Source organism: Rhagoletis pomonella, unplaced genomic scaffold (assembly GCF_013731165.1).
Source record: "Rhagoletis pomonella isolate Grant_MI unplaced genomic scaffold, Rhpom_1.0 Rhpom_scaffold_00006, whole genome shotgun sequence".
NCBI lineage: Eukaryota > Metazoa > Arthropoda > Insecta > Diptera > Tephritidae > Rhagoletis > Rhagoletis pomonella.
In genome coordinates this window covers 10,640,941-10,655,010 of record NW_023458560.1, presented here as the reverse complement: position 1 = coordinate 10,655,010, position 14,070 = coordinate 10,640,941, and positions in this window count along the sequence as shown.

Below are 14,070 nucleotides of genomic sequence, written 5' to 3'. Positions count from 1 at the left end.
CTTCTTTCTTCAGTTCATGAAACATCACAGAACTTCAAAATCGTGTGAAAGAGATAAATATATATATACAAAAGTGAAATTAACATACGAATATGAATAAAGTGAATGAATATTCCCTACAGTATAAGAATGACAGCACTTAACCATTTCACTGAGATGGTTATACCATGTCCCCACCGAAGCTAACCACGTAGTTATGGCTATTGAGTTGGTTATCCCGATAACCCACTTGATTTAGCGTAGTTTCGCCATATAAAAATGACAGCACTTAACCATTTCACTGAGATGGTTGAAAGCTAACCAACTCGAAACCACGTCGAAAGTCTGATACAACCCTGTGTTTGCCCGCCATCTGTGGGTCATTAGCGTTAAAATGTGAAGAATTCGTTCCCTACTAGTGTTTGGACTCCACTAAAATCAATTAGATCTTTGAAAAAATATGAAATCTGCTCCTCTACTCCGCTTGACTTCAAATCTAATCCGTTTTTTTCATTCATGCTATGCCCCTCTTGGTGCCGTTTTTTGAGTGTTCACCACCGGTTTCAGTAAAAAAATTAAAAGTTTGCCAAATCTCACTATTAAAAAATAACTCTTTCATAGCAATGCGTCAATAAAGTAACTTCGTTATTTTTTTATGTATGGCTGTAGAAATTGGCGGATGCAGAACTTTACTTAAGTTTTTAAAAAATATATGTAGAATGAAATTTATATAAAATAGAAAAGGTTTAGATCCTATTGCTCTTTAAAAAATTAAGTGTTAGATACGTTCTACTTTATAGATGCTAAGAATTACCTAAATATGTATCATATTATCTTTACTTTGTTCGCGTTCTTATTTTTGCATGAATAGAAAATATTTAAGTCAAACAATTAATGTCAGAAACGAAAAAAAAATTCAATTATGTACGGAAAATTTGTTTTTGCTCCGATTTTTGCAGCGATTTAGTTCTGAATCGAGTTTCAGAGGTCCGAACACTGTTCTCTACATTTGAACCAGAGAACGTATATGGACGTTTTCAAAAAAGTCAGCAATTACCGTTATTTTTTGACTGATAGTTTTTCAGTCAAAAGTAAAAGTTAAAACTTGACTTTTATCATTTCAGTCAAATATACAAGTTAAAATTTGACTTTTATTTTTTGGGTCAAAAATAAAAGTTAAAAATTGACTTTTATTTTTTCGGTCAAATATAAAAGTTAAAACTTGACTTTTATTTTTTCGGTCAATTATAAAAGTTAAATCTGACTTTTTTGTTGTTTCGGTCAACATAGCAGTTTACATATTCACAATACAATAGTGGTATTCACCAACTTGAGCAAGTGGCCTCGCACTCTAGCAAAAGAGCAGATGAGCTCAAGCAACGACTGTTGACAACTGGCATTGCTTGAGCCAATCTGCTCTTTTGCCAGACTGCCAGGCTACTTGCTCACTTTGGTGAATACCACTATTGTGTTTTAATAAAAAATGCACATCCTTTCAACTGCTGTTTTCTATCTTCTCTAAATATATTGAGTTTCTTTAATTTAAGTTTTAAATTATTCACCTATTTACAGGAATGATTCGGAATTCAATTTAACAATTAATATCGCTGCCAAGTTCTGCTCCGACGAATTGTATCGCAAATATCGCTAAGAATAAGCTTAGTGCTGAGAACGCGTGCTCTACACTGACTTGTGTTGGTGGCACTTGATGTATAATACATGCCAGATCTTTTAGTCGGGGATATACACGATTGAGAGAAATAGAGATTGCGCCAATGGCGGTACCGCTAATCCGCTCTTTGTGATTTTGACAGAATTAGCTGTGTGCGTGACGTCATCTTGGTGCAATTGTTGATTGTGAGCATACGAAAAAACCAAATTACAATTTTAATATTTGTGCGTTAATATTTCTGCTTGGTTTTAAACACTTGTTGAGATATTACAAAGCAAATGAAGTGTGCCGTGGCAAAGTATGATAGTGAAAACAAAAGGAAAGCGTGCGATATGAGTTTTTTTTCGTTTCCTACGGACGCAAATCTGGCGAAAAAGTGGAAGCCGTTCTGCCGGCGAGGAGATGCATTAAACACCAAATCGAGCTATGTGTGCATGAAGCACTTTACTAGTGAAGATATTGAAAATAATACAGTTCCAAATAGGTAACATATTGTGTATTTTCATACTAATTGCATTGCATGGTACAAAAGTCGGCATAAAAGCACTTGGGCTCTAAATCTCAAAAAAAAAAAAATATTGGAATCGATAGAGATGATTGTGCTGAGTATAAGGGTATACTGCTTTTTTTGGGCAAAAAACAACAACAAGAATTATCAAAGGATAAAGTTCAAAATAAGCAATTTTTGAAATCAAGATTTCTTAAAAACGGATGGAAATTTTGATCTCATTTAATAGGAAATTTGATTCCCTTTAATTTGGTATACGTACATTATATATATGTTGTACAGTTCTTACAAAAAATTGTTTTTTTGGTTTTGATATATATAAATAAACAGGTATAGGTAAGTATACATAGGTATTGTGTTATTTTAGGTACAAATTAGTTAATTTATTTATATATCTGACAACTATGTGTATTATTTTAATATATAACTGGAAAGAAACCGTTATTTTTAAGCGGTATGCTTTATGTTAAAATTTAAGCTTTGTTTGGAATAACGTGCTATTTGACAAGTGTTAATTTAAAATGGCAAATTTAAATTTAATAAAGCTATACGATTTATTTGATTGCAAGATCGACGGTCCGGTCAATGAGAGGACTCTACAATCCTTACAGGAATGGGGATTGATACCGCGGGAGGGAACTTATTTGTGTCCCGAAGGACATCCGTTGAAACTTAAACAATGTGCACAAAGTGTTGACGGTTATGTTTGGAGGTTAGTTTTTGCTTTTTAAAGATTGTGGTTGTGAAAATTAAGTTTGTTAAATTTTGAACTAATAGGTGTACTCAGGGTACGAAAATAAACTGTACAAAACAATTCCCATTTGCTCATCGATCATCATATCATTTGTGGTTTTGTACAGTTTTGTAAATAGTCAGAAACAAATTGTAAGATTCACTGTCATTTTCCCCAACGAGAAACGTTTGCTTTTCGTTTGTGACAATTGTACCATAGGGTACGTTTTATATGTATGCAAACGTTTCAATTACGTGAAAAATAATTTTTTCTGTAAATTTTCATATCCAATTCAATTAAAAAACATTTTTATTTTTTTTATTCATTGCAGCCATTCGTTTTGTATTTATTTATTGCATATATGTGCATACATAAATATATTTTCCCTGCACGATTCATTTCGTTTGTTGTTTCGTCTGTAACTACTAAACTACTGTAGTGTACTGTCGCCAAAGTGAACTCAGCCGTTTTGTTTCGTATTGTACCGAACTGTTAAAGTAATAAACGAAACGAAATAGTAACGTACAATATAGTTTATTTTCGTACACTGGGTGTACTACAGCGATTAAGGGAAAGAAGAAAAATGTTAGATGCGATGTCAACATTTCTTTGAGGAAAGACACTTTTTTCGCGAAATCGAGGCTTTCTATTTTTAAAATAGTAGCTTTCGCTTATTTGTGGGTCAAGAACCTTACGTTGGATTTCATTATGGAAGAGCTCAGCATATCCAATCATACGGCTGGTGATTGGAGTAGTTTTTGTCGCGAGGTTGTGTATGATGGGATGGTTGTTAATAAAAACAAAATTGGAGGTCTGGGAAAAGTAGTCGAAATCGATGAGAGTAAGTTTGGGCGACGAAAGTACCACCGTGGGCATCGTGTGGAAGGACAATGGGTCTTTGGTGGAGTAGAGAGGGAAACCAATCGATGCTTTTTGGTCCCTGTGGAGAAGAGGGACAAGGAAACTTTGTTGAACATTATAAAGGACTGGATTTTGCCCGATACAATAGTTGTGTCCGACTTTTGGAAAGTATGTTCATTTTGAACTATATTTGCATGTATTTTTTTTTTTATTATTTGCATATGCTTTCTATTTATCTTTATAGGCATATGATTGCTTAAGTGAGGAGGGGTATATTCACTTTCGAGTCAACCATTCCATCCATTTTAAAGACCCAGATACGGAGCAACACACTAATACGATAGAAGGGTTGTGGCGTCACGTGAAATGCTCGATACCCCAATACCATCGGAAAAAACTATTTTTTAACGGGTATTTAACTAAGTTTATGTTTAACCGCAATTGTAAAAATTGTGATACGGATCGTTTAAGCACCTTTTTAAAAATGGCAGGGAGATTATACAATCCGTGTAGTATTAAACCTGTTGAAGAGGAAGAACAGGAAGAATATGAAATAGAAATTTCTTTGTAAATAGACTAATGTGTGTTTTACTATTCAAATATTTTAATTTTTTTAGCAACTCTGAGAATTCTATTTTGTGAGGGTTATAATCTCAAGTGCGGGCGACGCCGCCTACGCTGAAAGGTGTTCAGTGCCTTTTCTTCGCAACACAGAAAGAGAATTCTACGTTGTGAGGGTTATAATCCCTAAGTGCGGCCGAAGGCCGCCTACGCAGAAAGGTGTTCTGTGCAAAAGGTGTTTTTTTATAATTATTTTACATAAATTTTTTTGTAAGAACTATACAACATATCTATAAAGTACGTATACCAAATTAAAGGGAAACAAATTTCCTATTAAATGAGATCAAAGTTTTCAAGATCCATCCATCCGTTTTTAAGAAATCTTGATTTCAAAAATTGCTTACTTTGAACTTTAATCTTTGATAATTGTTGTTGTTGTTTGCCCAAAAAAAGAAGTATACCGTTATACTCATCTCATTCATCTCCATCGATTCCAATTTATTTATTTTTTTTTGAGATTTTGAGCCCAAGTGAATTTGTCCCAAAAATTCATCAAATAAAAGCTGTGGAGTCAACAGCTGTGGAGTTTATGGTGGTTTGCTACCGTTCACAAATATAAATATGCACTCTGCATGGCTTTTTACAATGGCGAGTCCAAAAATTCACTTTGCTGCACACCTTCCTTTTGTTCTACATGAAATTGCAAACACTTTTAATACATCAATTTTTTTCATGTGATAAAAATCGTACTTACCTAAAGGGCTACATGTCCAAAATTATTGCTACGTGTTCCTAATTAATCAATCTTTGCATATTTATTAATTCCTGCAAAATTGGACCATGTAATATTTAAATTAACACATTTTTCTGCATTGTTTACATATTTTTATATGCGTTTTGGCATTTCTCTCTTGCAATTGCACCAAGATGACGTCACGCAAAAATTACGCTCAAAAATCCTCTCTCATTGGCGCAATCTTGTATTCTATCATTCTTGGGGGATATATACATTTTTTACACTCCCAGTAATTCATAAGGTCCGTATCAACATCAATGCGCTTCTCCTTATAGGTGCCTATTTCCATAAATGCTTTTCGAACATAATCTTCGGAAAAAGTTAAAGTCAAGTTTAAACTTTTATATTTGACTGAAAAAATAAGTCAAGTTTTAACTTTTATTTTTGACCGAAAAAACAAAAGTCATATTTTAACTTTTTTATTTGACCGAAAAAATATAAGTCAATTGGTAACTTTTATTTTTGACTGAAAACATATCGGTGAAAAAATAACGATTATTTTACGTTACGGTCCCTGGAAAGAACTTTATGTGGTGTAATAATTTCAAGAAGTAAATGCTAAGATTTAAGTTTTGCTACCTTTCCATATTTTTGCCAGCCACTTTAATATTAGTCACCGAGTAATTGAAATTAGCAAGAAACCGCGATATTTTATAAGCGTGCTTTGACAGATGATTAGCCATGCCCTATTTGAAGATCATTGGCAAGGCGAGTTTACACTTTTAGCAGGTGTTGCCAATCGGCCCTATACTGAATATCGCCGACGATCGTCAGCGCATCAGTAACATGGCAGACGATGACCGTACTTTACTGACGACGACGATATTCAACATAGAGCGGAATATTCACCAATTAAATAGAAAAAAATCAAAACGCGAAACTATTGCTAGAAGTAAAAGGGTGATAATAACCTAACCAAAGGCTAGTGAAATGGACCATTTTAAAAAGAATTGGACCAATGAACCAAACGAAAAGAAATGGACCAAAACGGCAACCGTGGTAGTGATAACCAGACATTGAACAGCCGGCCCTTACCCTTAACCAAACACAAATCATTAAAAATCCTACTCCAATCATTCTAAATTAAATTATGTATCCTCCTTAAAGCTTCTTTAGGATTAAGATCTATCCTTAACTGCACTCCCCTATCCACTGCCGCCTTAGCAGCTAGATCAGCCTTTTCATTAACATCTATCCCCACATGACTAGGCACCCAAATAATTCTAATACGTTCCATACCAGAAACAAAAATATCATTGTGAATGTCAGCTACAATATAAGAACTTGTACTATTCTCAGCAAGAGCATTTATCGCCAACAAAATATCTGTAAAAATAACACCTTTTAAAATACGCAATTTAACAAAAATATTATCAGCCTGTTTAATAGCAACCAACTCCTCAAACATAGATGAAAAAGAACCATTAATACAATAGAGATAAGACATATTCAACCTCGAATCATGAACCCGCAAACCTCCGTACTACCGAAGCATCCATCGCTAATAAATAAAAACCTCTTTCACAAAGGTAATTATTTTCCTCCAGATTCATACGTTTTAACTGTTCACTTGAAACATTCTTTTTTGAAGTATTTAATTTAGATTTAATCAATACCAAACCTTCATGTCTATTAAACGAAACATTAAAATTTATATTATTAAAAATTTCTTTAAACTTATCATAAACAAACCCATAACTTGATTTTGTACTACTACAACTAAGCAAATCATTCCTTACTACATCATTAGTCATCGATTGTCTAACAAATTCCTTAGCCGTCAACCACTCAGCCCTCTTAAACGGCGGAAGTTCACCAGCCAATGCAAACCTTACATAAATAGGTGTACTAGGAGGAACACCAATACACCTTCTTAACGTATCATTAACAACAACTTGTAATCTTCTATTAATACCAACAGACATATTAGCAAAAGTCGTATTAGCATACTCAACTTTAGACCTGACAAAAGGCTTATAAAAATTCAAAGCAATCTTAGGTTCAAGCCCAGATTTTATAGTAGTAAGTTTAGAAATAATACGAGAACACAGAGAAATTTCGTTTCTAACCATCTCAACATGATCACTAACAAAGGCATTCGCACAAACTATCCTTCCTAGCCACTTAAGCTTAAAAACCTGTTCAATCACCTGACCATTCACATTTAAAACAAAATCATTTCTCCTAATAACAATTAACCAACAAATCCAAAGAGGCACAAACCCGATTAAACTGTAAAATTTTGCCTCTTAAACGATCAAAAGCAACATAAACATTTTTATAATGACATACAATAATAAAGTCATCAGCAAATTGATAAATTCAAGAATTATCATCATTAACCACATGTAAATCAGAAGTATAAATATTTAACAAAACAGGAAAAAGACAAATTCCTTGAGGTAATCCATTTCTAACACACACCTGCTTATCACCCAAACTAAGACATCTATTAGAGAAAAAATTTTGAATCCAATCCACCAACTTGCCATAACATCCACCATCATCCATAATACGACATAATTTAGACAAACGAACACAATTATAAGCATTCTCTAAATCCAATATACAAATACACATTTTCTGACTCTTGCATTTAAGTTCATAGTAGATTTCCCTTTCCTATATGCAAAACTTCTTGCCGTCATAATATTCATATTCTCTGCCCACTCTACAATTCTATCTTTAACAATCATATTCAAACACTTAACAAAAACTGACAACAACGAGATAGGCCTAAAATTTCTAATATCACTTAAGTCCCTATTAGGTTTAGGAATAGGAACAATCTTAATAATTCTCCAAACATCCTTAACAATATTATTATTAAAATACTTTTGTAATTCTTTCAACAAATTCTTTTGGTAATATAATGGAATTAGCTTAATCATTTCAAAAGTGACTCTGTCATGTCCTGCTGCAGACATTTTTTTCCTCTTCAAAGCTCTACGAAAATCATCAAAAGAAAAACTAATCCACGACATATCACTATCAATTCCAACAGTCCTTTCCCTAAGCAAATCTTCATCAAGATCACAAACCTGACTCTTAAGAAAATCCAAATATTTTTCATTATCCTCACTCAACCAATCAACACTCTTATTCTTCCTACCTTTAACATTAACAAAACACCAAGCTTCTTTTGTGTTCGCATTAACATTAAGCTCCTCCACCCTAGCCTTATACATAACTAAATCTTTTAGCCTCCTTAACCGCCTTCTTCCAGTCATCCAGCTTGTTCCATACGCTGTACAGCACCAGTCAACTTAGCCCCCTTTCTAGATGCTAAAAGAACCCTATACTTTTTATTCAACTCATCATTCCACCAATATTTTGGAGAAAACTTAAAACTATCAAACCTAGTGGTAGGCTCACTGATTGCAGATTTCATTTTTGATTCCAAAACATCCAAATCCCTTACATCATCAGAAATACTAGCCAATTTCCTTCCTAACTTAACTTTGGCTAAAAATAATTATAACCTTTTTGAAAAACCAGACAAAACAATTATAATAGGATGATGATGACTTCCCCCAACAAAACCCAAATTACAATCGCAACAAACATTACTACTAATATTTGTAAAAGATAAGTCCAGAGTAGACTCAACACTCCTACTTGCTGAAGTAATTGTAAAAGTACTAGACCCATCATTCAAACTTCTAAGTCCAACCCTATTAACCCCATCTAAAAGAACCATCCCTTTAGACGTATCAACAATACCTCCCCAAACTCTAGCCTTAGCATTAAAATCCCCAAGGGACAATAAATTATTAAGGCTGCATTTCTTTATTCATTCTGAACGTTTGGAATAAACTTTTTTGTTTATTTGTTCTTTAGAACGTTCCTGATGATATGTTGACGTATATTTCAAACGCATTCTGTTTATTCCGGCTGTGAAATTGGATTATCCGGAATGTACCTATAAAGAAACGCAGCCTAAATCTAGCAAGAAAATCCAAAAGGATATTAATTTCATTCTCAAACTCAAAGGCTGCGTTTCTTTATACATTCCGGATAATCCAATTTCACAGCCGGAATAAACAGAATGCGTTTGAAATATACGTCAACATATCATCAGGAACGATCTAAAGAATAAATAAACAAAAAATCTTATTCCAAACGTTCAGAATGAATAAAGAAATGCAGCCAAAAATGAAAATATTAGGAGGAAAATACGCACAGCATTTGGTAATATTCTCTTTTAAATTTAAAGTTTTAACAATCAAAATATCATACCTCGTATCAAATCTAATTCTTCCCATTTTTATACCCTTCCTCATAGCAATGGCCACACCACCATGACCATCAACCCTAGTTTTCCTAATCATATTAAAACCAATTAACCAATGATCCTCTATGAGATCACTATGTGAAAAAATCTCCTGCAATACAGCACTATCAATATTACTTTTATGGTTAAAAATATCTATAAAATTCTTATTTGCTTTCAAGCTCTGACAATTCAACTGCAACATTTTCAACTTGTCCATCAAATAAATTAGCGTGATTTAATCTTTCATTCACATTAACTTTACACAAATTACCTAATAATTTAACCATCAACATTAATTTGAAATTTCTTAAAAAAATGACTAAGTAACTTCTCTATTTTAGAAACACGCTCCCAATTATCCCTCACATAACATGGAATCGTCCTAATCTTTTCTTTAATTCTTCTGTGCGCCCCAGCCTGATCAATAGGTGTGTACTCGTATTGAGAGGACAAAATTCTCCAGCAGCAAAAGTTCTGATAGTTTAGCAGCATTCGCTCTCAAAGAGACAAGATATCAACAGAAGTATGAGAACGCAAAATTAGCACAAAACAGCTGATCACTTGCACAGTTGCCATTGGTGATTAATTTGGCAATTTATTTTCTGTTTGGTACATTTTCCCCCGATTTGGCATTTTATACAATTGAATAGTTTTCGATAAGTAAAACCTTTTTAAAATACAAATTAACTATATCGGAATGAATAAGTTATTTGTCTCATAATTATTTGTGATATCACATGGTGACGCATTCAAAAACAAGAGTATCTGCTCCAAACACCCATCATTGATCCAAAAACAATGTAATAGATATAGCTACAGATGTAGCTTTAAAATTATAAAATTTTCATTTCAACAATCAACCTACCAAAACCCATGATAAAAAAGTAGGAAGGTGGAACCGCTGAGAGGAATTTTTCAAATTCTTGACGTTTGCAAGCAATTTAATTTTAAAATTTTACACACATTCTCATTTTCAATCTCAAACAACATCTTTGAAAAATTCCTTTTTTTTACTCTTAATTTTATATGATTTTAAAATGTTGGCAAACTTAAAAAAAAGTCATGGCCGACGAATTGAGGGAACGATTTTACCTTACTATGTTTTTATCATGACCAAAACCGAAAACTTCAGCAGAACAACATTTCAGCATGCTGCATTTAAATCTATTTTTGTATATTTAAAGGTAAATTATGGTACAACTGAAAAATGTCATACGGCGACAATAGTCAGCACACACTAAAGTAAACAAACTGGAGATTAATGGCAAATTAGCGAAAAATAAACACAACAAACGTTGTGCATATTAAATTTACTCACTTTTTCGTTGTATACTAGCATTAATAACAAAATTTGCAATAAGTAACTCAAAAAGGCCACATTTTCTTTTGTTTATTTACAAACATGGGTTTGTGATCAGCTGATTTTCTTACTTGCAAGTTTTCGCTGGGAAACATTTTCCCAGCAGAAATTTGCAGCTCTCTTTCACATTTTGCTCTCTCAATTTCCCCTACTTTGCAAGTTTTTGGATACGAGAACGCAAAACCAGTAAAAGTTTTCTAAAACTTTAGATAGTTGGGCGTACGAGTACACTCCTAATTTTAGACTGTTTAACACCCTTAGCTACTGCATTCTACCTTTTCGTTACCAATTTTTTGTTAACTAAATCATTATTATTCTGTCTTACATCCTCACTCTTACTTAAAGCAGGAACCTATTATTACTTTCAATTATGTCATTATAGCTCTCAAACACCTCCCTCTTAGACAATTTATTTATAGTCATAATTTGAATAACATCAATCTCTTTTTTCCAGGCCAAACACTTAGATCTATTAATAGAAGAATGATCACTACCCCCACACAGAATACATTTAACTTCCTTCTCACTACACTTCTCAGCACAACTTTCTAATTTACCACATAATATACATACATCTATTCTTAGCTCCACAGGATATCTTTGTATGACCCAGCCTACCACAATTAAAACATTGTTTGGGACTAGGAAAAAAATGAGTGATTTTAAAACCCCCTTCAAAACCAATTTTAACCGAAAATGTACCGAAATGTAATTTATCAACAACATTTGGATCCTTTCTAGTAATTCTTCTAACAGAAGTTACTTTAACACTGGACTGAATATTATTAGAAATATCTTCATCAGAAAAACCCAAATGAATCTGACGCACGACAACATAAGTTCCCACAAAACTTCGAGGAATAAAAACTCTAATACACATACCACATAAATCCCTATTTTTCAAAGAATCATTCGCAGTATAATAATTATCAAAAAAAAATTTGTAAAGCGAACGCCCAATCGCTTTATCGAAAAGAACAAGACCATTGTTCATAATCTTATTTTCAAAATGAAAAATTTTCGAAATGCCCATTAACACATAAAAACCACCTCTATGTCTCTCAGAATAGTACACACCAGCATCAGCACTATTCATATCTTTAACATTATCAACATTAACAAAATTAATATGATTTAGAACACCAACTTCACAACAATTATCCTTTTCCACACAAACATTTTTTAAGACAAACCTCCCCCATTCTCAAACAATACCTCACGATCAATGTCATCACCTTGAAAATTCACACCCGACTTACTAGCGACACCAACATCAAGTTGGCCATGCAATGCAAAAATATTATTATTTTCATTTAAATTATCACTCAAAACATTACCCCCTTCTCCAGGAAAAGATAAAACATTAACCTGTTTTAACAAAGAACCTTTAGGAACAATCATACCCTGAAAAGGAGGCATAACCATACCCACACCAGCATCCTCATCAAAATCAGAAGAATTCTCCCCCTTATCCTGCAAACTAACATTCCTACGCTTCTTATCCTGTCTAAGCACTCCTTTCTTTGCAGACGTACCAGATACAAAACTACCCAAATCCTCATCACAAAAATAATCAATCAATCAATTAACCAATCCATGTTTTATTGTTCCTTTCAATATAAAGCAGGGATCACACGATTTGTACATTTGTACAGATTTGGCTATTTCCTCCGTTACAGAGTGGCGTTGTTTGGAAAGCTTTTACAACACCACTCTGTGACTGCCAAATGTACAAATGTACAAATCGTGTGATCCCTGCTTAAATCCTCACACACAAGGATATAAAATGTATGGAAAAATTTATTATTAATAATCAGAGAAAAAATATTTTCCGATCGACCCGCCTGCTTCGAAAGTTAAAGTATCAACTTTAAATTTTTGTACTGATTAGCAGGGTTGGTAGCCACAAAACCGATACAAATAGATTATTACCAGTGTGACCGCGGGCTTGTGAAAAATTGTAGCAGAAAAGAGACTTCAAATGTATCAATACGTATCACTTTTTTTCATTTAAGTATCAAAGCAGCAATATGGAATAAAACCAATAGTTTTTATGAAAAACTATTTCCAAAACAATTTACCATTTATTGCACGAGCAAGTTGAAATTATTTCCCGAAAGCGATTTGCGTAACTTCAGTTGCAGTTACACCTTGCTATTTTTATTGCTGAAAGTGATTTCTGCAAATCTGCAAAAAGGACTTTCTGACTGTTTACAGGTGAAAGTAGAGTTTCGATTTCGCATTTTGACAGTAAACATAATGAAAACCCGTGCCCGTGATGGTTGCCACTTCGCCAGTTTTGCAGATGGTAAAAAAGTTATAAGTTCCTATTCACAATACGTTTAAAATATTTGAAATTTACTATCGAATAATGGTTTTTGTTGAAAAATAAGTATGTAGGTTATATTTAACTAGCATCTATTATAGCACGAAAAATTGCAGTTGAAAAGTTAAGTTTATGAAAAGGCATTGATGAGTAGCAACACTGAGGGTTCCAGTAATCTACAAAATTCTGCGTATGCAGACAGCGTTTAAGTATAAGTTCTGCATTCTTGAACACCTTAACAGGTCTATTCTGAACGCTACCGAAGATTTTGTGACCGGAAAGTTTTACTACCAAAAAATGTTACTACTTCTTGTCACCGCGATTCTAGGTACATTGGTGATGCAGTGAAAATATTCAGCAATTCAGCTATGAAGATTTGTGGAAATTCTTGTATTGCATATTTCACGGGACAATATTTTGTTACCAGCTTATGAGATGTTACCCAAATTTACCGGTTACAAGAGAGCAAAGAATGCTAAAAAGGTTAAAAAATAACAGACACTTTAATTACCGGTTACAAAATTTATGTTACCAGTGCAGAATAGACTTGTATAATGGCATGTTTTTGCTTACGCGTAAAAGCACATTTAGCTCTAAATGCTATTCTAAATTTACATTTATGCATAAAAAAATTCGTCACCAAAATGCAACTCCATTTATGCATTAAGGGCGCCGGTTACTCAATGTCTGGTTAACACTAATCTGCGGTTAAATATCGTTATCGCGGTCTTCGGCTCCATACATATAACATTGTGTCGGTAACGTCGATAACGATGTTTAACCTGTAGTTACCCTGCAAAAATCGTTGGACCATGTAGTCTATTTGTGGTATATTGGAGTACTTACAAAAGTGCTCCTCTGTCATGCTGTAGCGGACCAACTCGTGTCTCTGTACCAGCTTATTGTTATCCGATCACTGCTCGTGTTTTAACGAAATGTGATTGAAGTTAAGCATTTGAAAGTACATTTGCATGTCTGGCTGTAGCTAAACGTGTAGA